This window comes from Anas platyrhynchos, chromosome 1 (assembly GCF_047663525.1).
Source record: "Anas platyrhynchos isolate ZD024472 breed Pekin duck chromosome 1, IASCAAS_PekinDuck_T2T, whole genome shotgun sequence".
In the NCBI taxonomy this organism is placed as follows: Eukaryota; Metazoa; Chordata; class Aves; order Anseriformes; family Anatidae; genus Anas; species Anas platyrhynchos.
Window position 1 is genome coordinate 135,012,508 of NC_092587.1, and position 26,502 is coordinate 135,039,009.

A 26,502-nucleotide genomic window follows, 5' to 3' on the forward strand; every position below is an offset into this window, starting at 1 on the left:
TTAATTTATCACAATTCTCAAGTGTTTTGAAGCAATGAGTTTGAGAAAAACTGGGACATTCCAACCTAAATGGGCAATTATGGGCATAAAGATTAGCAATGTCACAAATACCAGGACAATACAGACATGGCACTGGTATGCACAGAGTGATAGTTATGAATGGTCTTTCCATTTCATCATTTCTATGGACAGAATTACTGAAATATGATAGAAAAATGCACTTAAGTATAGAAAATATTTTATATCTCCTATGTCCAAGATAAAAGCTAACATATCAAATAAACTGCTCCACATACTATATACCCTCTGTTAAAAAAAAAAAAAAAAAAAAAAAAGTGAAGAAAGATTTAAAAAAGCACACTCTAGGCAGTTGTTTTGAAGCATTTTTAATCAGTATAGTATTAATATCACTGTGATCACACTTTGAATGTTGAAAATAGTCAAAAACGATTCTTACTGATTTTGTGTCTACCCGTATGTCACATACTGGTTTGGTTTGACATAGTCTTGCCCATGTGTGCCTTTTGGAATGGTTTTGATTGACTATCAGAGAGGAATGGGCAAAATTTTAAACACTGTAAATGAAATTAAATTTAGAATTAAATTTAGCAAGAGACATCAAGGATAACAAGAAGAGCTCCTTCAAATACATCAGCAGCAAAGAAAGAATATGAGGAAAATGCAGGTCCACTGCTATATGAAGTGGGTTCCTTGGTGACAGCAGATACAGAGAAGGTGAATGTCTTCTTTGCTTCAGTCTTCACTGCTAAGGCTAGCCCCCACACAAAGCCAAGCCCAGAAACAAGAGAGAAAACCTGGAGAGAGGAGGACTTCCGCCTGGTTGAAGAGGATTGGGTTAGAAGTTATTTAGGCAAGCTAGACACCCACAAATCTATGGGCTCTGATGGAATGCACCTGAGGGTGCTGAGGGAACTGGTGGGCATTATTGCTAAGCCACTCTCTATCATCTTTAAAAGGTCTTGTAGAGGTGCCAGAGGACTGGAAGAAAGTTAACGTTATGCCAGTCTTCAAGAAGGGCAAGAAGAAAGACCCAGGAAACTACAGGCCTGTCAGCCTCACCTCCATCAACAGAAATGTGATGGAGCAGCTCATCCTTGATAACATCTCTAAACAAGTGGAAGAAAAGAAGGTGAGCAGGAGCAATTACAATGAGCTCATCAAGGGAAAGTCATGTTTAACCAACCTGATAGCCTTCTATGATGAGATGACTGGCTGGCTGGATGAGGGGAGAGCAGTGGATGTTGTCTACCTTGACTTCAGCAAGGCTTTCGACACTATCTCCCATAACATCCTCCTGGGTAAGAGTGTGGGATCTCTGTGGACAGAGGGGAAAACTGGCTGGATAGAAGAGCTCGGAGGATTGTGTTCAACAGTGCCAGGTCTAGTTGGAGGCCTGTGGCTAGTGGTGTCCCCCAGGGGTCAGTACTGGATCCAGTGCTATTCAACTTATTCATCAGTGACCTGGATGAAGGCACAGAGTGCAGAGAGTCCTGTGTGGCCATTCAGAGGGACCTGGACAGGCTGGAGAGTTGGGAGAAGAACCTCAAGAGGTTCAGCAAGGGCAAGTGCAAGATCCTGATCTAGGTGACCCTGCTTGAGCAGGGGAGTTGGACTAGATAATCTCTGGAAGTCCCTTCCAACCTCATCCATTCTGTGAGTCTGTGATTCTGTGAAATGTGTTTAAAGTCTGAGGGAGAGAAAAAATATATGCATGTATATAATGAAGTTTTTCACTCTGGCAGTTCATGAAAACATTATAAATGATCACTTTTACCTATCTATTGTTGCTTTTAACCATGTTTATCTGTTTCCAAGGGAGTGAATTAAACATACCTATTGGAAGAAAAAAACGTATATAATAATAAAAGTGCTAATTATAAGATTAAAGCAGTATTGAAATCAGTAGCCAGCAAGTAGACATGAATACATTTATATTTCAAATGAGCCCTGTGTCCCTTTGCATTAACTGGGAAATGTAGGCTATTCAACAATAAAACAATGGTAAGAGCAAGAGAGGAAATAGGGTCATGTTATATTTACTAAGCCTTGAAATGTACCCTGATCAAAATCATTTTCTGTAATTCTGTATATATGCTCAAATTTAACCAAAATTCTCCGATGTCAGAACTGATCAATATATTTATTTTTCTTATGCAATTCCACTTAGTAATTTATACCAATTGCACTCATGCACATTATAAGATACATTGTTGGTTTTGTTTGTTTGTTTTCATTTTCAGTAATAGTACATCTATTTGAACTGTCTTTTACACCTTACCTGTTTTTTCAACAGGATCTGTATAAATTCTTTCAACACGGAAACTGAGAGCCAAAATAAAGCCTTCACTGAACTCCTTGAATGGCTTCTGGTATCACTTGTAGCCTTTTTTCAGGGGAGAGAGAAAGTGAGAGTCACAACTTAATATATGAAGTAAAAAATAATAATAATAATATAAATTTTACTTTTGTCTAGGAAGAACATTAAGTAGGTCCCTATAGTTTTGTAGAGCAGAACAAAGTTTAACACAGTTTATACAGTTCAACACAGTTCAACATACATGTAGTTTAACACAGTTCATCCAGTGTCTTCCAAATAGATAATATGTTAAGCTACTGCAGGGAGGGCTAAAGTGGAATATGTTCTCCTTCTAATTCTAGATCTAGGTTTGAAGACTGAACGTCAATAAAGAATTAGGACTTATTCTAACATTTCAGAGGCTAAATGTTTTAGAAAAACAGTAGAGGAAGACTATTCTCAAAGATCACTGCTTGGCTCAGCTGTAATAACGAAACAATAGTCACGTAAATATTTGATATGTCTCTATCATCTCTAAAACCTACCTAAGGGTCATTTGCCATAAGCAAAATGGCAAAATGATGGGGGGAAGGGAGGGGGAAAGAGGAGGGGCAATTAGCCCCTTTCTCTTTAACACTTATTTATTTCTAGTTTTGAGAAGGAGTAATGGGGGGAAAAAATAGAGATGAATAAATATAAAGGTATATAAATGTTGTTACTTTGTGAAAATTCACTTGGGTGACATATCTTTCTCAAAGAATCACTGTCAAGTACCCTGCAGTGTCAAATATGTTGACAGCAAGCCTCATCATGACTATAATTTGTGAGTCATTCTGCCAGCTCCTGTCTGGTAAAAGCAAACTGTCCTTGAACAATGAATATTTTTTCTCCTGCAAAGTGGCCAGTGACTCTCCCTTCAGCATAACATCCCTGAGAGATGCAAGAAATAAGGCTTGCTTTACTATGACATGATAAACTATTTTCTTGTCATCCAAGGTAATCTACAGATAATTCAATATCCAAATCAGGTCTGATCTGGCTACTTTACAACCCAAATGTGACTGTTTTTCCTACAGTTGTACTGATTCAGTACAGCAGTGACTGTTATGCTGTTGAAGGAAAAAAAAAAAAAAAAAAAAAAAAAGCATTAGCTTGAAGAAAAATGCAAGGAAGTCAAAATAGATTTATTGATTTCAAATAAGGTAGTATCTTGGGGAATTTAAAGGCCTATTCACTGCACTTAGCACTCTCAAATGCTACCTTTCACATTTTGGTAACACATATTAAAACACACAACAAACACATGCTGAATTATTGAATCATATCTGTAGTTCCACTCCCGTTGCTGTGTATTTTCAGTCTGCTACATTTGGAAATAAGATATGAATCACAATTGTGTTAATTAGATGTGCATACAAAGTTTTATGTTTAGGCAGAAGTCATACTCTTGGAAAATTTGTCAACCAAACTGAAAATATAACATTGGCAGATCCCATAGAGTTTCCCATGTCTTGCATGCAATTCCCAGTAATGATCAGAATGATTGTAGGGGACATAAATACTCCATCTCTTAGACTCAGTAAAACATAGCCAAATATATCCTAAATACAGATTTAGTGTAATCCATTTCTACTATTATTTTGAAAATAGTTAAACCATGACAAAAAGTACTATAGAGTACTATATAACCTGTAAGCTGCCAAGCCTATATTTTGGTTTTGGTTTTAGTTTTGGTTTAGACAGTAATCATTCTATTTTTATGGTGCATAGTTTTTTAGGTGTTTTTTGTTTGTTTGTTTGTTTGTTTCAAACTTTATTCTCTAAAGATATCACCTGATTCAAATAGAAATGGTATTATGTGTGTAACATAGTTTTCAAAGGTTAATAGCTATTTCTCAGTGTTAGTTTGAGAGATGCTCCCCATCTTGGCCATTGTAACAGCTGTGTCTCAAAGATCACTGATGATATTAATCTGTGCTGAATGGGAAGGTTATATTTCCTGTCATCATGCAACAACATAACAACATCAGGGGAAAAGTAAGAAGAAAAAGGAAAGAAAAATTGCTGATCCACAGCTTAGGTTGAAATAGTTAACATCTATTTCAACCTTGTAAGAATTTTTGTTTAAATCTTGAGTAAAAAGTATGGAGTTAATATAAGTCCTGTGATGAAAACCCAGGAGACAAAGTCCAAATATGCCCTTTTTCTACTCTTCCTTCCACCCAAGAAATACAGATGTGTGCTCGGGTGACACCCCCTGGAAAGGAGGGCAAATACATTGAAAGAGACAAAAGGGTAGGGCTAAAACTATTTTACATTTGTTCTTTTATTGTATTTGAAGGTATTTCTGTTAAAAAGGAAAGTATATTATAAAGTACAAAAAAAAATTGTAATTATCTTTGTGTATGAAAGTTTGTGTTTATTTATGTCTGAGGCCTTCAAATATAAAATAACAGCTTATTCTATGGAATTGAAAAGTTAGAGTCTTGAGCAGAAAGAATGTTTTCTTTGGAGACTTTTTTAGAGGTCTTGGTGAGCTCTGTAGTGGGACTGGCATTTAGTTTCCTTTGAGCTACAATACAGTCAAGTCTTCTAATATTCTCTTTCCAAGAAGCTGTGTTAGTCATAAATAATACATTTATTGTAACCTAAGAAAAAGCACAAGAAAGATGGTTAGGAACATTGTAGCAGTGAGCTAGTAAGAATGCAGCAAATACTGAGCAGCTAGTCAAAGTGGATGAGGACCAGGACAAGGTCAGGGGAAGGTCTGGTGGGGCAAACAAAGGAGGGGCAGGTGAGGGAAACAGCAGCAGGGTCAGCCTGGATCAGGCTTTGTTGCCTTTAAAGATCTGTCAGTCCCTGGCCAATGGGGTGGGGGGTGGGGCTTGTTTAGTTTTGCCTCTTTTTTTTTTTTTTTCTTTCATTTTTATTAAAATATCATTATTTTATATCAAAATATCAACTGGTTGGCATTTGTGAGTGGGAGAAAAAGAAAAAGAGATAGAGCTCACTAAACACTATTTAATATCTTTTTCTTACCAAATTTTCAGATTCCTTTGTGGAGTGGTGTTTTATTAGCAATCAATTTTAATTTAAATACAACCCTTGTTTGTGTGATCTGGCAGAAAAATTACAATCATATTATATTTGAGGAAAATATTTAAAGAACTAATGATGTGTGAGTTCAAAAATACTGGATCACTGATAGAATTTAGATCCTCTTTAAGGACCTTAAAGATGATAAATAGAGGGAGGAAGGAAGGGAAGGAGGGAGGGAGGGAGGGAAGGAAGGAAGGAAGGAAGGAAGGAAGGAAGGAAGGAAGGAAGGAAGGAAGGAAGGAAGGAAGGAAGGAAGGAAGGAAGGAAGGAAAAGATACAAAGTAAGCGGCGTTATATTAAATCTAACAAAGGAAATCAAGAGGACAGCTATGTTTAAATCAGATGAAAACAACTCTATAAATTCCTGTCATTGTAATATATTGTAATTGTAATTTTGTCAATTGTATTATTGTAAATAGTGACTATGTAGAGTGAAAGAGCCTTTGAACATAAAATAATTTATTCTTCTTTAAAGATGTTTAGATAAAATTTTACTTAGCAAAATATGTAAAGAAATACATATATGAGTGGGGGAAAAAGAATAGCTTAAATAGATAAGTTGAAAACCTTTTATTGCTGGACTTGATTAGAATTTGTCCATGATGGGGTTTACATAGCCAAATTATCCATATAGCAAAAGACTACTAAAAATGGAAACAATGTACTGTAAGGAAAAGATTTCAATTGAGCTATCCCCAAAATGTAGAAATATTCAAAGATATTTTTAAATTGAAAACTACCAGCCAGTTAATTTATATAAAACTGAACACATTAAATTTAATGTTATATTACACTAAATCTACTGGAGAAGATGATAGAATTTTTTAGCTAATTTAGGAATACTAGTTGATAATAAAACAAGTAGAAGAGATGTATTCATCTCGTGAATGATTGCACTAAAATATGAAAATCTTCCGCTTCGAAGTTGGACGAAGATCTCATTTTCAAACTGAAAGGTGCTTGGAATTCTTCCAGCTATGCAGCTATTGATCAGTTATGAAATAATTGATAAGAGTGATCAAATATATATAATGTTTGCTACACTAGATGGTGTAAAAGAGGCATACAGTCAATACAAAAAGCAGACACAAGTAATTTATTACATATGCTTCAAATGAAAATAATAAAATATTTTCACATGCAAAGCTTTGACATACCATTTCATAGATGTACAATTTTACACTGTTATAAGCACACAAAAATATATTAGTCGCTGAAGTGAAGCTGAACAGGATAAAGGAACGATTTGCAATACTCTTCCCATAGGATTTTGATAACCTAGGCAGTTCTGAAACAGTATGGCTCAATTCAAAACACTGTAAAGAATGAAAAAAAGACAACAACTACTGTTGGCTGTAGGCCAAAGCAATTTGCTAATATTGATAATTGGAAAGCTAAGCAATTAGTTAACAATATTACTAGGCACTTTGCTAGGTTGGTTCTTCTAGAAAGAGAAAGACATTCTGAAAAAGACAGGTATTCCTTAGATACAATTCAGTTCATTCACAGAGAATGTTTATACCTTCTTGTTTTTACTGAATAGATTTCATTCATAACTGTTTATTCCTCATGGCTAGCTAAACATTCCTGACATTTTTGCTGGTGCCATTCAAGTGAAAAATTGCAATTTTGACTGTCTTACCTGATGACTAATTCATCACTCTGAGCATATTGTAATACAGCTGAAGATGAGCAGCATTATTCAGCCACTTTTGGGGTTATATCAATCTGTCAAAAAATGTTTCCTCCAACACTGCAATTTCCCCCTCAAAATTGCTCTGCTCCAAGGTATGTCAAGTAGACATTATCTATCCTACAGTAGTTGTAAAATGCTGGAGACCCAGTAAATTATGTACTAGCAAAGCAATTTTCATAGGAAAAGCATGCTTGCATCATTTTTTTTTTATTATTATTATTTATTTTTTGGTAGGACATGCCCTTGCATTATGTCATATCTTAATGTCATACAGCCAGATGGATATTTTGGGGCAAAGTTTTTTTTCAGTTTACTCTTTTACATACAGTCTCTTATTCCAACTCCGTCTAAATCCTAAAATAACAACATGCTATGTCTTTTCTGTTACATCCTATGCCTTTCTTTTAAATAAGGACAGAATAAGTGGAAATATTGCCTAACATTATAAAGCTAGTCTGAAATTCTGAAACTTGAAGATATAGTTCTAAAAAAATCACAACAGATGATTCTTAAAATAACTACCTTCAAAACTAAGGCTTAAAAGGTGCCAACTGTTCTGATTTGAACTGTATTTTAAAGTAAAATTATAATGACTAAAAATAAATAAAGAGATCTCAATAAAGGTCAAACATTAAACAAGACAAAACATAACATTAACTGATGAAGGGTAGCAGTTTACCTAACAGCTGGTTACAAGTCATCTTTAGTATATAAGTCCCATTTAAATTCTGGACTTAGCCATGCAGAATAGCTTTAAAAAAAAGAAGTATCTGAAAAAAGCAACAACCATTAAGGACTGTTAAAGAGAGTTTATTTAATCCCTTGCAAAGCGTACATAGGAGAATAAGTTTATTAAATAACATCAACAACAACAACAACAACAACAACAAAGAAAGTAAGGAAATAGAAAAGAACATTGCTAGTCAGGACTGAAGCCAAGAGACATTAATTTTCACAGGATTTCTTTGCTAAATTTGCTCTTCATTCTCTTTCTCACCATATTCACTATACCATTGCAAATGGTTGGCCTGAGTCCTTTTCAGATAATTTTCTGAGGTGACCATTTTCAGGAAGTTTCCCAGAAATCAAAGCAGCCAACAGGTACTTATATAAAAAGGCACTCTACAAAAGCAACACTTACTATGCTAGATAGAACTGGTCCAGTGGGGTTTGAACTTGGAAGTTAAGCACCAAGTAGGATACAATAAACATGGAATTTGAAGGGACTTCAAGAGGCCATAGTGCATTGTTTACCCTTGGAAAGTACAACTATATCTATGTCATTTCTAACAGACACTTGTCTAATCTGTTTCTCAATGCTCTTGCAAGTGAGATTTCACAACTTCCCCAGGCAACCTAATCCATTGCTTCACTAATCTTAAAATTAGAAAAGGTTCTATGATATCTAAACTAAATCTTAATGTTTTAAGACAGTTTAAGCAGCTTACTGTTTGTTCTGTATTCTGTGAATGTTACTTCTTTATTTGGAGATATTGTTGTATATCTCTTCTATATCTCCTCTATTTCAGCCTGAACAGCTCAATTATTTTATTCTTTTTTATATGATTTTATTTTCTAAACCTCTAAATTTTAGCATGCATATAAAAGATAACAGAGATATCTGTATTTAAACCAAAGACATACTATTGCACATTACATTGATAAAAACATTCATCTGCAAATATCTCAGACTAGGTTTATTGTCTCCAGAAATTACATACATTTCATGAATTCAGTTATAGTAATAACATATGTGTTATATTCAGGAATGTACCTAACATTCAAGATACATTATAAGGAGTTTGAGGTCTGTGGATACGACAGGAGATAAAGTGAGAAGAAAAAGGTAAATATATAGATTTGGCTTAACTGGTTATGACAAACTCTGAAGAAGCCTGAGGTAAGACACTAAAGCATGAGACAAAGAAGCAGAATTAATCTCCTGTAGTATATTAGCCACTTATAGAAATTTAATTGGCAAGGTCACTTTAGTAGAGATCTCAGTGAAGTAAGCAATGCAGAGGAGACAAGGAAGTTGTGGTCCATACACGCAAGCACATAAAAATAACCCCATTTCACTTCTCTTGTATTTCTTCTCTTCAACCATTAGTTATACAACTTTAATATCACCTCTTAGATTTAGAGGAACCCTTCCTATATCTTTCCAAAGTTACTGAGGATGTGAAGACTGATGTTTGCCAATTTCTGTTCTGAATAGTAAATAAGGTTTTGTCAAAAAAAAAAAAAAAGTTAAGGTCTCTGTTATATATATACTTCTGTGGCAAAGAATATAGTGAAGAGTGATAATTTTGATGGTACCTAATGCTTCTGAAGTTATAGAGGACAAAAGGACAGAAAAAAAAACAGAATAAATCAGGAAGGCAGGAAAGTGAAGTCATGCTATCAGATTTTTTTTCTTATTAATATTTTATTTTGCATTTGGTTGTAGAAAGGAAATAAAAGGGAAAATCTAAAAACAAAATCAGATTTGGATTAAAAAAAAAATCAAAAGGTACTTAAAAGATAAACATAGATCCAGTTTTAGAGCAAGAATCAGTGACATGAGTTGCAGAGCTTTTGTTGTTGATGATGATGTTTTTAATTAATAAAAACAGTTCTTCTTGTGAATCTTCTTCACATGCTCTGCCTACTCAAAGCTTTTACATATTTCTGTACTCACTTCCTCAGGAGTAACAAATTTCTGCAATCAGCTCCCTTTGTCTTGAACTATTTTTTCTTCTTTTCTGACTGTGTGCCATATCTTCTTGATTGAGTAGAGCTTTCTTTTCTCTTCTGGCATAAAATGAGACATAAAAGAAGTTTTGCTGACTGCAAATAAGAAAAGGCAATCTGTCAATTTCTTCACTGAAAGCAATACTGAAGGTAAAAGTTCAAGGCAACACTGAAGGTAAAAGTTCCTTTAAAAATAAGCTTTCTGATTTTTTGCCCAAGTGATCTAATTACCATGCAGACAATGAGACCAGGAGACAGAAATTCCTCTTCCTCTGTCACAGGTTTTATGTGTTATTTACCCATTTATACGTTGAAGCAGATAGAAGAACCTACTTAGGTTCTCATGTCCTGTCAAAACTTATTGAATATTGGATGTTAACATGCTAGAACACAGGAACATGAAAATTGTGGGGATTTTCAGATGTTTTCAATGGAATATAATTTATTAGAACAAGTGGAAATCATCATTCTGTATCAAACATTGTTTAATATTGATTTCCATCATATTCATATCATATGATGAACTGGGGTGGAAAGAAGGCAGTTTATACTGTTTTTATATATGAATATATGAATAAGCCAAGTCAGTGCTTCTACAATACAGACCTCAAGACCTGGTGCCAGAGGTGGGTTACAGAACAGGAGATGCAAGAAAGATTGCATCTCTGCATGTAATCTGAGGCACTTCTAAGATTTCTTATGCCCTGTCACTTAAGTTTCCAGATGTTTCTGGAAATGTTTCCTAAAAAGATACTTCCTAAAAAATGTTTCATAAAAGATGTTTCCTAAACCTTTGCCTTTAGGAAAGTCAGAGCAACACTCTATAAGCAATCCCACACAATTCTTTGTGGAAGCCACATTGCATTCGTTACATTGTCTAAGCTTATATATGGATAATGCCTGTATTAAAGCTAAATTTGCTGGTGTAATTTATTTGGCCAAACTCTTAGTTTTTAGTTTAGTAAGCTCTAATGTTTACTGTGGGGTTCATTTAATTAACCACTTTTTCAATTAGTAATATATTAACGTCATGATAGAAGTGGTTTGTGAAATCAATTAGCTTGATTTTCCTTGAGGCAGAGATCAATATTGTACTGTAATGGCGTATGGATTCTCCAAAAAGAAAAAACAAACAGACAAATGAACAACCAAAACAACAACAACAAAAAAATACTAGTCAATATTGTTAACTGTTATTCCCATATATTAACATTTATATGCAGAGGAAATCAAATTGGATTTTGAAATTGATGATTTTACCAGGGATGTGTGGGGCAGAGGGAGGATATTTTTTTCTTGGTGATGCATATTATTCACATTACGATGTAATTCCAGACAGACCATCTCTATTAAGATGTTAAATGCAGTTGTTCAGAAACTACTTGTTATTGAGAAATTCCAGTTTTCCATAAGAGAAGGTCCAATGATCATAAATGAAAGGGGAAGATTAGAAAAAAAACCAAAACTTTATCTTCCAAATAAATTAGGGATTTCCTTCTCATGAAGTCACAATTATTAGCAATTATTATTGCTAAATGGATGAACCTTTTAAAGCAAATAAATACAACTTTATATTATTGGTACTGTTCCCTTCCCAATAAAATTTGGCCCATTTCTTCTTAAGGGTAAAAAATATGAAATATTTACAGAATCACAGAATCGTTTAGGTTGGAAGAGACCTCCAAGATCACTGAGTCCAACCTCTGACCTAACACTAACAAGTCCTCCACTAAACCATATCACTAAACTCTACATTAAACATCTTTTAAAGGCTTCCATGGATGGTGACTCCACCACTTCCCTGGGCAGAAGTGGTGGAGTCCACCACTCCACCCATTCCAATTCCTAACATTCCAATGCCTAACAATCCTTTCAATAAAGATGTTTTTCCTAATATCCAACCTAAAGATCCCCTGGCACAACTTTAGCCCATTCCCCTTCGTCCTGTCACCAGGCACATGGGAGAATAGACCAATCCCCACCTCACTGTATTGAAACTTTCTGTGTAGTGGTTTAACCTGGCAGGCATCTAAGCCTGTGGGTTGAGATAGATACAGTTTATTAAGAAAGAAAAGAAAGGATAATAATAATAATAATAATAATAATAATTAATAATAATAATAATAATAATAATACTGTGTACAAAACAAGTGATGCACAATGTAATTGCTCACTACCCACTGACCGATGCCCAACATATCCCCCCCCCGAGCAGCCAGTTCCTTCTCCCTCTCCCCCCCTCCACCAATCCTAGCCAGCTCCCTCATATTAATTGTTCATCATGACATCAGATGGTATGGAATACCCCTTTGGACAGTTGGGTTCAGCTGTCCTGGGTCTGTCCCCTTGCAGCTCCTGCTGCACCACCATCCTGCCCGCTGGCAAGGCAGTGTGAGAAGCTGAAAAGTCCTTGGCTTAGTGTAAACACTGCTCTGCAACAATTAAAACATCAGCATGTTATCAACATTCTTCTCATCTTAAATCCCAAACACAGCACCATACTAGCTTCTAGGAGGAAAATTTACACTATCCTAGCCAAAACCAGGACTTTCTCCTATAATACCAGAGTAGCACAAGGGAATGCAAAGGATAGAAGATAGAAGTAATAAATTATTTTTTTTTCCCCTGAAGAAACACAAACCTTCCTGTGGCAACCACTGAAAATAACCTAAAAATAAACTTCATGCAATTATTTCAGTCTATATTCATAAAGTTATTAAGCACAGAACTTCTGTTTGGTTACTCCTTTGAGAAAAAGCTGGGTTAGGAGAATAAATAAGAATTTACTGAATTAATACTTTTGTTTGCTTGAGTAATCTGGTTTCCTCAGTGATACAGATAATGAATCAGTGATCAGTAAAACCCTATGGGAAGTGAAAATATGACAACTGTCATCAAGTCTTTTTAACTGATATACAATTACGAAAAGCACTGTAATTTTCCTGTACACAGATATTGTCTAAAGAGTTTAAGAATAGAGACATTATCTCTTTAAAATATATATTATCAAAGGTGAGGATGAAAAAATCACCATGCCTTAAATGACAGTCCTGGTCTCTACTCCTGGTCCCCAGTTGTCCTGGTTTCAGCTAGGACAGAGCTAATTTTCCTCCTAGGAGCTGGTAGAATGCTATGTTGTGGATTAGGATGAAAAGAGTGTTGATACCACGCTGATGTTTTAATTGTTGCAGAGCAGTGCTTACACAAAGCCAAGGACTTTTCTGCTTCTCACACTGCCTTGCTAGCCGGCAGGATGGTGGTGCAGCAGAAGCTCAGAGGGGACAGATCCAGAGCAGCTGACCCAAACTGGCCAAAGGGTTATTCCATACCCTCTGATGTCATGCTAAACAATAGATAGGGGTGGCTAGCTGGGATGGGGCGGCCATCTGCTCAGGGATAGGCTAGGCATCGGTCAGTGGATGGTGAGCAATTGCATTGTGCATCACTTATTCCATATACAGTAGTAGTAGCAGTACTATTATCGTTATTATTTTTTTTTTCCTGTCTTAATAAACTGTCTCTGTCTCGACCCACAGGCTTCATTTTCCTATTTCTCTCCCCCATCCCATACAGGGAGGGGGGAACGTGAGCGAATGGCTGTGTGGTGCTTAGCTGCCAGCCGGAGGAAACCACAACAACAATGTAGTCATGTAACCAAATTAAAGCCAAAACTTTCAGCCCAGTCCTTGACCTGAATAGGGAGTGAGGATCCGGATCCTGGCATTTATACATGATGGTTTATATGCAGTCAAAGTAAATACTGCAGTCAGAGGTCATGGAGCTAGATTTTGAAAAGTCCTGCATAAAGAAGAGATCTCAGAAAAGCAAATTTAAATAACATTAAAGTCAAGAAAAGTCATTCTGATTGCTATATTCTTTATCTGTCATGACTAGACAGATGAAAATCTATGACAGCAATTTTGCCTGGTCCCCAGTAGCCCTGGTCCCCCTGTCTTAAAAAATTACCAATATTTATTCTTATTTTTTCATACTTTTTTTTTTTCAACATTGTTTTGCAATCAAACGGTAACAAGAAAGAGTAGATTAGAGCAGTCAAAGGTCAATAAATGAACTAAGACATTCATAAACGGGACCATATAGACACTAAAATCTTATCTTATGACCAATAGGAGGAGAGATGCTTTATACAGATAGCTATCTTAAATTAACCTCCCTTCCCAGTCAAAGAAACTTGTTAAAGATGCGATGAATCAGGCATAGATCGGTATGAGCAAACATTTCCTGCTTTTCATTTTTCCCCATTACTTTACATTTTACATCTGGGCACCTCAGTAACATTTTAATACTTAGTAATATTGATGTTTTTTCTACATATGAATAATTTCCATTTGAATAACAGTCTGTGTCTGACAAATGTAGTATGATAATGTTGCTTTGTCACTGGAGGCAGTGGAGTTCACATCTCCAAAGAAAGAAATTATCATTGGACAGGAAACATAATGAAGTAAAAGTTATTCCTGAATTCCTGCAGGACACTTCTATCTGATACAATCATGACATTTTAACTGAAAATGTGTAGTGCTAATTAGTAAAAAGTAGAAGTGTAATTAATACTGAGCTATGAATACTTCCCAAGTGTAACACTGCCTGTTTGGACAGAATAAATTGTTACTACTATAATTTCATCTCTGTAATTCCTTAGTGTTCTTTGTTCATAAAAATAAAGCTCTATTTTATTCAAACTAAAAATTTCCAAGTACACTTTGCTCTGAAACACATTTTTTCCACATGTGTATATACAGAAGCTTATGGCTGTTTTGGGGCCATGAAACTCTGGGCTCTGGAGTCTTACATAAGAGGAATGAATCCAGAGCAACTCATGACTGAAGATTGCTTGTGATGTTATGAAAATTAATGCTAGCTACTTGCCAGTTGTTCGTCTGTTCCTTTACAGATTAGTTTGTGTGATCTCTAGCCCCAGGCAAGCCTGAGAGTATTATAAGCATCACAGTCTGGTAGTCTGGCATGTTTTTGAAAATCAGATATTTCTAACCATTTTAATTGCCATCCCCTTGACCTTTTCCATTTCTGCCATAGGTGTCTTTAAAAACCCCAATCTTTAATCAATATTCCATGTGCTGATACATCTTTTTTTTTTTTCTTTCTTTCTTTTTCTTTTTCCCTGTCATTTCCTTATTGATAACTTGATTTATTTTTCTGCTTAAAGCTTGGAAGGCTTCTATTTATACAATTTTGTGACTGTGCCAGAATGATCACTGGTGTCTAAATGGCTTTGTCTGAGTTATTACCACACAAGATGGATCATGCTACCAATAAAGAGCATCTGTAAGGAGGAAGTCAGAAGATGACTACAGTTTGCTACACTAGAAATATAAAGAGATTTTTATACACACAAGGCCATTACCAAGAGTAAGTTTTTCTTCAGGTGTGTATGTCAGGTAACATTTAGTAAAAAATATTCAATTTTTCAGTGAATGATAAATTCACTTGCCTTTTATCACTTTTACTCCATCTGGTCCTCCTAAAGATTGGGAGGACTACTAAATAATTTTGGGATGCTGTGATCTTTAACTTTTGTCTTCAGTGGAATGGAAATATCTATGAAAACACTTCCTAATTATATATTTGGATAAGAGGAAAAAAAAACATCCCAAATATCTGCCGTATTATTTGTGTCAGTAAAAGTGATTGATCGAACAGTTTCTGTTCTGTAGATGTCATGGCTTTGGTACATGGCTGTGCTCTCTGAAAATATTGCTGTGTCTCTATGTTACTCAATCAGTCAGAGGACTTTCCTCCTTAACCTCTAGCAAGTAAATATGAAGGTACTCTAGGTCTTTAGGACCATAATTCTGTCTCCAGTAGCTACTTATGACATCTTTTCATATCACGATTAACCTGAGAAAATCCTGTGTTTCTTTTTTTTTTTTTTTCTTCTTCCCATATTACCAAGAAAGAACAGAAAAGGGTGTTAATTTCTTCTGTGACAAGAGTGTCTTTACTTTGAGATAAGACATGGAGAGCCTTAGTGTAATTGTGTTCATTGCTTCATTTATATCTCTATTTCTATCTTAGTGACTGCTGTGGGTTAACCTGTATTAGGTGTATTTAGCAAGGTTTTGGTACTAGAGAAGGTAGTGCAGTAGTGGCCTCTCTGAGAAGAGCTGAAAAACAGTCCTATGTCAGATAGAAGCCAGCTCCATCCAGCTCCAAATGGAGCTGGCCAAAGCTGAGCCAATGAGTAACGCTTGTGTAGTGGGTTTATGTGGCAAGGTTTTGGTAGTGGGGGACTGCAGGAATGGCTTCTGTGGGAAGAATTCAGAAGCTGCCCCAAATTAGATAAGGGCCAGTTTCAGCCAGCTCCAAAGGGACCCACTGCTGCCCACAGATCTGGGCCAATAAGCAATGTTGTTGGCACCTCTGTGAGGACATATTTAAGAAAGAAGGAGGAAAAAAGAAAAAAAAAAAAAAAAGAAAAACCTGCTGTGCAACAGCAGTTGGGAGAGCAAGGAGTGAGAAACAGACATGCAGGCACCAAGGTCCCTGAAGGAGGGCAGGAGGTGCTCCAGGCACACAGCAGCAGTTCCCCTGTGGCCTGTGGAGAGGCCCATGGGTCCCACATGGAGCAGATCTCCATGCTGCAGCCCATGGAGGAGCCCCTCGTGGAGCAGGTGGATGTGACCTGGAGGAGGCTGTGGCCCATGGAGAGCCCCTGCAGGAGCAGACTCAGTTGGACTCATGTACTTCAAAATTCTCACTGCTGTTTATACTTTCTATTGTTTACAGCTCAAGGGGTTTGAGAGCTATAAATGAACAATCATATACTTAATTCTAGAAATAGCACTAATGCAGAAAGAGATAAAGATGTTTGTGGGTGGGATGGTGAAGAAGGTGAAAGCTTTTACTGCAGATTGTATTTTAGAATAGAGATTGTAGAATCTTAGACTTGTTTGAGTTACAAAGGACCTTAAAGCTTAACTAATTTCACCCCCTCCCCACTCCACCCCTTGCCATGGGCAGGGACACCTCCCACTAGACCAGGTTGCCCAACGTCCAATCCAGACTGGCCTTAAACACTTCCAGGGATGGGGCATCCACAGCTTCTCTGTTCAGTGTTCAGTCTCTGTTCTCAACCTGTTCAGTGCCTCACCACCTTCTGAGTAAAAAATTTCTTTCTAATATCTAATCTAAATCTACCCTCTTTTAGTTTAAAACCATTACTCCTTGTCCTGTCACTAGTCCCTGACAGAGTCCCTCCCCAGCTTTCTAATAAGTCCCTTTTAGGTACTGAGAGGCTGCTACGAGGTACTGAGAGGCTCCCCAGAGACTTCTCCTCTCCAAACTGAACAACCCCAGTTCCCTCAGCCTGTCTTCATAGGAGAGGTGCTCCAGCCCTTTGATCATCTTCATGGCCCTCCTCTGATCTTGTTTTAATACTTCCATGTCCTTCTTGTGCTGGTAGCCCCCGAGCTGAACTCAGTACTCCAGGTGGGGTCTCATAAAGGCAGAGCAGAAGTGGAGAATCACCTCAATTGACATGCTATACGAGCTTGTTTTGATGCAGCCAAGGGTACAGTTGGTGTTCTGGACTCCAAGTTCAAGTGCATTGCTGGCTCATGTCATGCTTCTTGTCAACCTCGAGGTGCTTCTCCTCAGGGCTGCTCTCAATCCATTCTCCACCCAGCCTGTGTTTTTGCTTGGGATTGACCCAGCCCAGGGGCAGGTCCTTGTATTTGGAATACTTAAATTGGCTTGAAATACCAGTATGCAAAAAAAAAAAAAAATCAGGAAATTCAGAAAGAAGAAACATACATAGCCTCGACGACAATGAATGGAAATATTACTACATTTAATAGAGTTGTTATTGGAATAAAAAATAAAGGAATGCAACAATGTCTTCACTATAAGAATCATTTTTTTTTTCTGTTTGTTTGTTGCTTTTTTTTGCTTTTAACATGAAAGCTAGGTGAAGCCACATTACTGAGATCATGAGTTAGCTGAACGGAGACCTCATGGGCAGTTGCATAGAAAGCAGAGACATGAATGATGAAAAAAGTGATCCAGACCTTAAGACAAACAGTGTTGTTATCAGTTCTTCATGTCAGTTCTTCATGGTTCAGTTTGACAGGTAATGGAATTTTTATTTTACCTTTTCCAGCTTCTCTTAAAACAGTAGACCAGAATATTCTGATTTTGCTTGTGCCAGTACCTTCTTTTTAGAACACCCTATCACAGAATGAATTCTGTGAAATTCTAACATAGAATGAAGTTAGCATATGAAAGTGTGTAGCATATGTATTGTATATAGATTGATATATTTGCAGAACAGCATTCTGTCTGTATTAATGTCATGTTAAAAACAAGCAAAAAGTTTTTAATGGTAGTAATAACTTCAGCATTTTCCCATACTGTGTGATATCATCTGTAAACACCATTATCAGGTTGAATTAAGAAAAAGACTGGATAGAAATGCAAATGGATTTAAGTTGCATTCTGATTTTGTGACAGGAATGAATGTAAATTGTACTCAGGTAGGCAGGTGGTACAAACAGAAGAATTTCTTCTCAGCAAGAAGGAAAGCTAAAGAGAATTTACAAATATATTCAGAAAGCATTCTCACCCTGACTGACACTGCAAAACCTTTGCTTTTTGAACTTTGATTATCATTTTTTTTCAGAATGTATGAGAAGTTATCATACATTCAGTCATAAATTCAAAATGCCTTGGAAGGTTTTTAACCAAGATATTTCATTCTAGATATTTTTAAAGACTGAATTTGCAGAACATTTTCATAGGGGGAAAAAAAAAAAAAAAGATTACTTATTTAAAAATAATCACCAAATATTTCTTACAAGATTACATTATGAAATATTTCTCTTGAGGAAGAGTGGAATAAAATTTCTAAAGTGGAAGACAATGACTTTTGGACAACCTGTATCTCCAAGAATACTGAAAAAGGTCACTGAAGTCTACAGTTCCTCTCTTAAGACTGGTAGACACAAGAGTTTTGATATGTGTGATGAAGAGTTCAGATGACTTTGCCATTCTTTCCTTGGAGAAAACCTTTCCCAAATTTGGAATGCATCACCTACCTTCACTTTTATCCAGGTACACTGGTAAATTACAGCATTTTTTCTGCAAATACAACAGAATAGTTCATAACATAAATCTCATCAACTTGAATTTGGTAAAATTGAGGATTTCTCTGGCACAAAAATTTTCTTTCTATTTGTAGAGATTTAGGATTTTTTTTTTTTTAATTTAAACCCTTCTAAGATAACTTTAGCCTTTAAAATATGTAGCTTTTTTTTTTTTTTTCTTTTTTTTTTTTTCTTTTCCCAGTGGAAACACACAGATAGTTGGATGAACTTAATGGTATAAATAAAAAAAAAAAAAAAAAAACAAAAAACAAAAAACAACAACAAAAAAAACAGACTGTCTGATTAACTAAGCCTCCTTCTGTATGTGATAATTACTTCTACAGACATCTGTGAAAAGTAATCTGAGGCAGAGTAATTTAGGGATATATTTGTAAAATATAAGAATAGCAACGGAACATATTATGTCCTGTTTAGTCTGAGAAAATCAAAGCATGGTCTCTAAAAATGCTAAAATACAAACAGTGGAGCACGAATAAGAGGTTACAGTGTAAAAATGGAGGATAATGGAAAATACTATATATGGACCAGTCAATGCAGAAGCAGTTAGGATCTTCAGCTACTCCAAAACTGAAAGGGGTTAGAATGGTAAAATCTAATGATTACTAAATCCAAAAAGACAGAAGTTGAGCTGTACGTTTGAGGTTGTCTTCCTTGTTATTCTGTCACTTTACTAGTGGCAACAAGTTATCATTGTTCAAACTGATTGCTGTTTCATGCACAATAAACCACAGCTTGTGTTTCAAACTTGCTGATGTACCATAATAATTTAATTTTTATGACCACAAGGCTGTGACCTCTCACACATTAACTATTATTTTTTTCTGATTGTCATACACTTAAACATGAGCTCTTAGCTTTAAGAAAATATTATTCTTCTCTCTTATTTTCAGGTGGAAATATGAAATGTATCTGGATATGAGTTACATGATAAAAATGCCTGAAAAAAAGATGTGAAGGCTATTTTGTCTTAGCAGCTGTAAGGAAGAGAATGTCCTGCTCAACCCAGCTCTCCTCATCCCCCCACTCCCCACCCCCACCTCTTTTTGTCATATATACATATATATATGTATATGCATATATATGTATATATACAAACACCATTTCACAACATCATACACCTACTAGAGAATCTCATCTTTTAGCGTAAGTCACTCCCTGTCCACTGTCCTAAAACATCATGAATGTATCAAAACTACCATGGCCTAGATATGAAGAGACTCACTCAAACTTCTTATATTATTGCGTGTCCTCTTGTGGAGACTTCTGACTGCAGCAAGTATGTTTTTGCTATAAGAAGAACAAACATATCACTAAATTAGATGATATTTGTGATGTATTGTGATGGCATTTTTGTACTTGTGAGAGTATTGTATTTTGATTGCCACTGGGTAAAGCAGTAAAAATGAAGTGATTTGCAAAGCAAAGAACCATAGATTTATATATTAGTAAATTTCCAGATATTTCAAATGAAGAAAACTAGCTTTGTATGTGTGGTGGTTTCACACCAATGGGCTGTTAAGTTCCACCATGTTGCTCTTTCACACCCCATCCTCAACAGAACAGGGGGAGAAAATATGATGGAAAAAAAGCTCATAGATTGAGATAAGGACAGGGAAATCATTCACCAGTTACAATCACAGGCAAAACAGACTCAGCACAAGCAGATTAACATAATTTCTTGCCTATTACTAAAAACAGACTAGAATAATGAGAAACTAAAAGCAAACTAAAAACACCTGCCAAACTAAATCCACCCTCTTCTATCTCCACCCCTCAAGCAGCTCAAGGCAATGGGGTGCCAGAAGAGACCTCTACTACTAAAACCAAACCACATAAACCCAATACAGTATGAAAATAACTTTACTTAAACAAGCTTTCTAGTTTTGCCAAATTACTATGTCAGTGTTTTATTAATGGACATATTCAACACAGTATCAGGGAATTTACTTCATAATCCAGCAGAGCACCTTTAAAGGGTTTAAAGTAAAACATACAAGTATATATAGATATACATGTATATATTTTTTTTCCTTGGAACATAATACAAAAATTTATCTGGACTTTTTTTTCTTTTTCATTTTTTTCATTTTTTTTAAGCATAGCAACAAAATCAATAGTTCTTGTATTTCACTGGAGTCATCTCAACAATTCCCTTAGATTCTTTCAGGAAAATAATAAAAATAAATCAATATATATTGTTTTTTAATTACAGTATAAGATCATTGAAATATTAGAGTAACATTTTTCTTCTATTTTTAAAATAGTAGATGGACTTTTTAGTACTTAGATTATTTAAGACAGAATATGTGCTTCATGGTTTTCCACTTATACTAATGAGAAGATTGCACAAAGATAAAGAATAATGAGATCAACAGGATGGATGATATCCTGACTTGACTATTTGAAATTATAATTTTCTGTAGGTGATCGTTCTTGGTAGGATCATGGTCTCTTAAATGAGCATTGTAACTTGTGTGGAAAAACAAAACAAAACAAGAAAAATCTTAAGACAGAATCTTGAGATTTTTCAGGGAAATGTGATCATTTTAGGCAAGTTGCACTGAGGGGGGTTGTACCTTGTTCAAAGCTATGAGCCAAATAACATGCTTAGTTTTATGTGCTTCCTTTGCTCAAGCCTATATTAAAATTACCACTTAAAAAAATACAAAAAATATAAAATAAAAATAAAAAGGCAAGGCTCTTCATGAAGAAGAAATGGTTTCCTGGTCCTCAATAGAGAGGATGGTATGTATGGTATCCTTTGATGACTGACTGCCGTAAATAGCTATAATGTCATGGGAAGTCATGCTGATAAGAGAAGTGATGAGGATACAGTGCACAGTCCACTTCTACATGGTCTTGCTTTCCCTGCTACCTCTGATTCTACTGAGAATACTGAACATGTGGGCAGTGGCAACACCAAACAGTAGTAGCTACAGAGATTCCAAGATGCTATAACATGCATGTCAACTCACTGTGAGCTCTTTTGTAGCCAGTAACTTTAAAATGGCTAATTCTGCGCTGTGGGAAGAGACGTGAGTCTCTGGTCGGCACAGACAGTGAAAAGTCCTGTATCCATCGGAGTTGTCTTTTTCCATTCTGCTTCTTAGTCTTCTTGCACCTAAAACAGTTGCAACCAAGAGAACCATAAGACCATATTTTGATAGCATTATTTATTAATCTTTGCTTTGACATAACTTTTGGGGGACTTCTCTGAGGAAAACAACACATACATGCATATATCCAGGGTTTATTGTCTGAAAAAGGCAACTTCAGCTAAGCGAATTATTGTAACTGATGTCCTGCAGAGAGAACATTTGCTGCAGACAGAATAGGCTTTACAATTTTTATACTTAGAAAGCATTATTCAAGGAGAAAAGTAAGTTTACACTTTGAAATCCTTCTGGTTTATCTTATATATTTAATTACACAAATCTCTCTGCTAAGAAAGTATTTTAAAATGTTTTTGATAACAGTCTTCTCAAAAATCATAGCCAGATGAAGGTACTAATGAATTAATGAATTGTAAAATATGGAAGGAAAGGGAAAAGAAACAAACCCTCATGAAGCCTGTCAGTTATAGCACATTTTGTTAGTGTGATATCTGTGTCCAAAAATCAAAGTCTCACTGTATAAAGGTAAAAGTCATTTAACTGACAAAAGTTCTGAGTGACGGAAAACTGGCATCTGTGAGGTTCTACCTTTGTAGGTTCTCTCTTTATAGGTTCTTTTTTTGAGAATTCTTACTATAAAACAGCAGTTGAAAAGATTATCTTATAGTGGTACTAAATAATAGAGTGTTCTGTGACATTCAAAGGTCTGGAGCTCCCTGTGGAACCAGTGACATTTGTACAGCAAGTTAGACTGCTTCTGCAAAGGGGAGTGGTGGGAACAGGACAATGATAGCTTTTTGACAGAACGTTAACTTCAAGTTGTCAGCTTTTCTGAAAGATAACTATATAAAAAGAAAAAAACACACACACACATACACACACAAAAATACAACACACCACTCTAATAATACTTTTAACAAAGGGCCAGATTCTTACATGAATTTTAAACTGACACACATCTACCGCTTTTGAAGGTCCCAACTGATGCTCTATCCCTGACAAATTTCAGAGAGGAAATAAATGCCATGTTGGTATGCTGTGGTGACAGATCAGTTGGGTATACTTTCCCAGATGGTATAATGCAGCATTTTATTAAGGGCAGCTCCTTTTTCTTGTCATTGCAACATTTGAAATGGTTTCTGTCTTTTTTTTTTTTTTTTTTTCTGGTTGACTTACATGAAAGTTTAAAAACTTTCTCCAGACATATTTGAAGTAAATATGTCTAGCTCAGCCAGTAAGCAGGGTCACTGCCTCCAAATGCCTCTTCCTATATTTATTCCACTACTGTAGTGGAAAAACATTAACAGAGAATTAGATTGTGGGCTTTCTTCACAAATGAAGTGATTTGATCTTATGCATCCTGCATGCCTTTAATAGCAGGCTGTAACACATGCAGAAAAAAAAAAAAATAAAAAAAAATGGAGAAGCCACTTCATCCCTCCTGTTGAATGTGGACAAAATTGCAGCTAGACAGTTAGGAGTCATTGGGAAAGAAAGCAGGCAGGCAAGGAGAACCTGTTTTTCTCCTGGAAGAAAGTAGAATTTGGTTTCAGACCTGGATATTTTACATCTACATCTCTTTAGCTAGCTCTGCTTACTTGTGACTTTATTCATTGTATGATAATGCAATTTCAACATGAGGATTGAGAATTTACATATCTGTGAAATTTCATAATCCTGATGCTGAGACCTTTCCCTGGGTTATGGGAGTAAAATTCATTCAGACCAAGAAGGGTCTGCTTGGGAAAAATGACACTGGGTTATTGGGTTATCCGTAAAAGTCACTTTGTTCTGTTACTTGCCACCACCCACAGGCTGATACAATTAGCTGTATGGATCAGTGAAGTGACCCGCTTTGCAGATTTCCTTAGGGATTTAAGCTGAATTGGGCAGTTCTGTATCTAAAATTATATAGCAACAGAACTCAGCTGGAATACAAACATTATCCCCTCAACAGGGCAGCTAAATCCATGTTTGATCACTCAGGCAATTTCTGTTTCTAGAAGCTGGAGACCAAGGCAGTGTTAGAAGTAGACACTTGATTACTCTGTGAACCTTAAATTGAGAGCCCTAATTCCAAATTGAGATGGGTTTTCCACGGTTGCATTTAGCCCCATGGGATGCCTGCCAGCATCTGCTGGGTTTCTGCGTCCATTTGCTTTGTCCTCCTCAAAATGTGCTCAGGCTTTCCCACTGTGGGCATAAGTAAGTGGAGAATATAAGCCTCACATCATAGAGGATCTTAAACCTTACTGTACTGATACTGTTTCTAAACAGAATTACAAAAGAGATAATGAGCAGGATTTATTGTATATTAGTAAGTATTTGGCACTTCAGACTTAGCCAGTCCTCCAAAACATTTTTTATGTAATACTGCTCATTGTGAAGCTAATAGAGTAACACTGTGTATGGACTAGGTCCAGGCAATTCAACTGAACTGGCTGTTTAATCTCTCCAGCTGTACATTCATGTTATTTGTGTTAGCCAAAATACAGTCTGAGATTCAAAGCTCCCCTGAGACATAATATGTTATGTGTATATTTAATCATATATTTCTGTGGTGGTTTTACCTTCCTATGCAGCTGAACTCTACCACAAACACTCCTTCACCACCTTTCTCAAAGGAAAAGAGGAAGGAATAATGGAAAAGGCTTAAGGGTTGAGATAAAAATAGTAAAAACAGGGAGATCACTCAACAGTTATTGTCATGGGCAAAAAAAGCCTCAGCATAGGGAGATTAGTATAATTTATATCACTAGCAGATTAGAGCAATGAGAAACTAAAAGCAAACTAGAGGGTGCACCTTCCCCCCATGCACCCTCTTCTGTCTCTTCCCCACAAGCAGTTCAAGGGAACGGGGAATGGGGACTGCCTTAAGTCTTCACCTCAACCAATCCTTCATTTAGACTCTCTGCCCCTTCTCCAGCCTGGGGTCCCCCCCAGAGGATGCTGTCCTTCGCAAACTGATCCTGTGTGGGCTTCCCACAGGCAGCAGCTCTTCAAAAATTGCTCCCATATGAGTCCATACATCTGGGACCATCCATCAAGAGCAAATTGCTCCTCCACGGGCTGCAGCGTGGAGATCTGCTCCATGTGGGACCCATGGGCTGCATGGGGACAGCCTGCTCCACCAGGGGCCTTTCCACAGGCCACAGGGGAACTGCTGCTGTGTGCCTGGAGCACCTCCTGCCCTCCTTCAGGGACCTTGGTGTCTGCATGTCTGTTTCTCACTCCTTACTCTCCCAACTGCTGTTGCACAGCATTTTTTTCCCCTGTTTCTTAAATCTGCTCTCCCAGAGGTCCACCAGCATTGCTCCCTGGCTCAGCTCTGGCCAGCAGCAGGTCCCTTTTGGAGCCAGCTGGAGCTGGCTCTGATCTGACATTGGGCAGCTGCTGGGCTTTGCTCGCAGAGGCCACCTCTGCAGCCCCCCCCCCACTACCAAAACCTTGCCACATATGCACAATACACTTCCTAACTAGTTACTTGCTTGAAATATTTGCTGTAAACAAACAGCTTGTCAGAGATACCACACTAAGTGATTTCCTAGGCTGACTTCATCCACTTCCCTCTTCTTTCAACTGCCATATGCAAACATGGTTTCATAGAGAAAACTTGAAATCTTAACTTTTTGTCTCCTACAACAAAGAGAAGTAGAATGTCAGCAATGCCTTGTACCACTTACGTTTTCCAGGCTATTTTTAAACTTCCCTCCTGTACTGGGTCTGGCTGGAATGTTAACATTCCCTGCAGCAGCCCATAGAGTTCTGTGCTCTGCACTTGTAGTTGGAACAGCAGTGTTATCACACCAGTTTTGTGTCTACTGTGCAGTGCTGGCACAGCATCGGGACTCTCTCTAACCCTCCTATGGGGTGGGCAAAAAGTGAGAAGAGAAACATCACCAGGGCAGCTGACCTAAACCAACCAAAGGGATATTCCATACCATGTGATGTCACACTCAGCAATAAAAGGTGGAAACAGGAAGAAGAGGGGAGGGGAGGAGAGGGCTCTCGTTGCAAAAACATTGGTCCTCCTCCCGAACACTGGCTACGTGTGTTGAGGCCCTGCTTCAAGGACGTGGTCAATCATCACTCATTTGTGGGAAGTAGAGAATAATTTCTTTCCTCTGCACTTCCACATAGCCTTTGTTTTGTTTGTTTGTTTTCCTCCCTTTTTTTCCTTTCCCCCTCCCTTTTCCCCTTTCCCCTTTTTTTTCCCTTTAGTTAAATTGTTTATTTTATAATAATCTTTTATTATTATTATTATTGTTATTGTTATTATTGTTATTGTTATTATTATTGTTATTGTTATTATTATTGTTATTATTATTATTTCCCTTTAATTAAATTATCCTTATCTCAACCCGTGAGTTGTTCTTTGCTTTACTTTTTTCCCTCCTCATC

The 26,502-nt window shown here is 36.6% G+C and overlaps 1 long non-coding RNA gene across 1 annotated transcript in view; it reads right to left on the bottom strand.

Moving 5' to 3' along the window:
* Window positions 1–6,516: 6,516 nt before the first annotated feature.
* Window positions 6,517–26,502, bottom strand: part of LOC101791573 (uncharacterized) — a 39,257-nt gene continuing 19,271 nt past the window's right edge. Inside the window, exons 2-4 of the long non-coding RNA XR_003499151.3 lie at window positions 21,964–22,109; window positions 20,211–20,275; window positions 6,517–9,941 (exon numbers count right to left, since the gene is read on the bottom strand). This is a non-coding gene — a long non-coding RNA (uncharacterized lncRNA). The remainder of the gene's footprint in view (window positions 9,942–20,210; window positions 20,276–21,963; window positions 22,110–26,502) is intronic.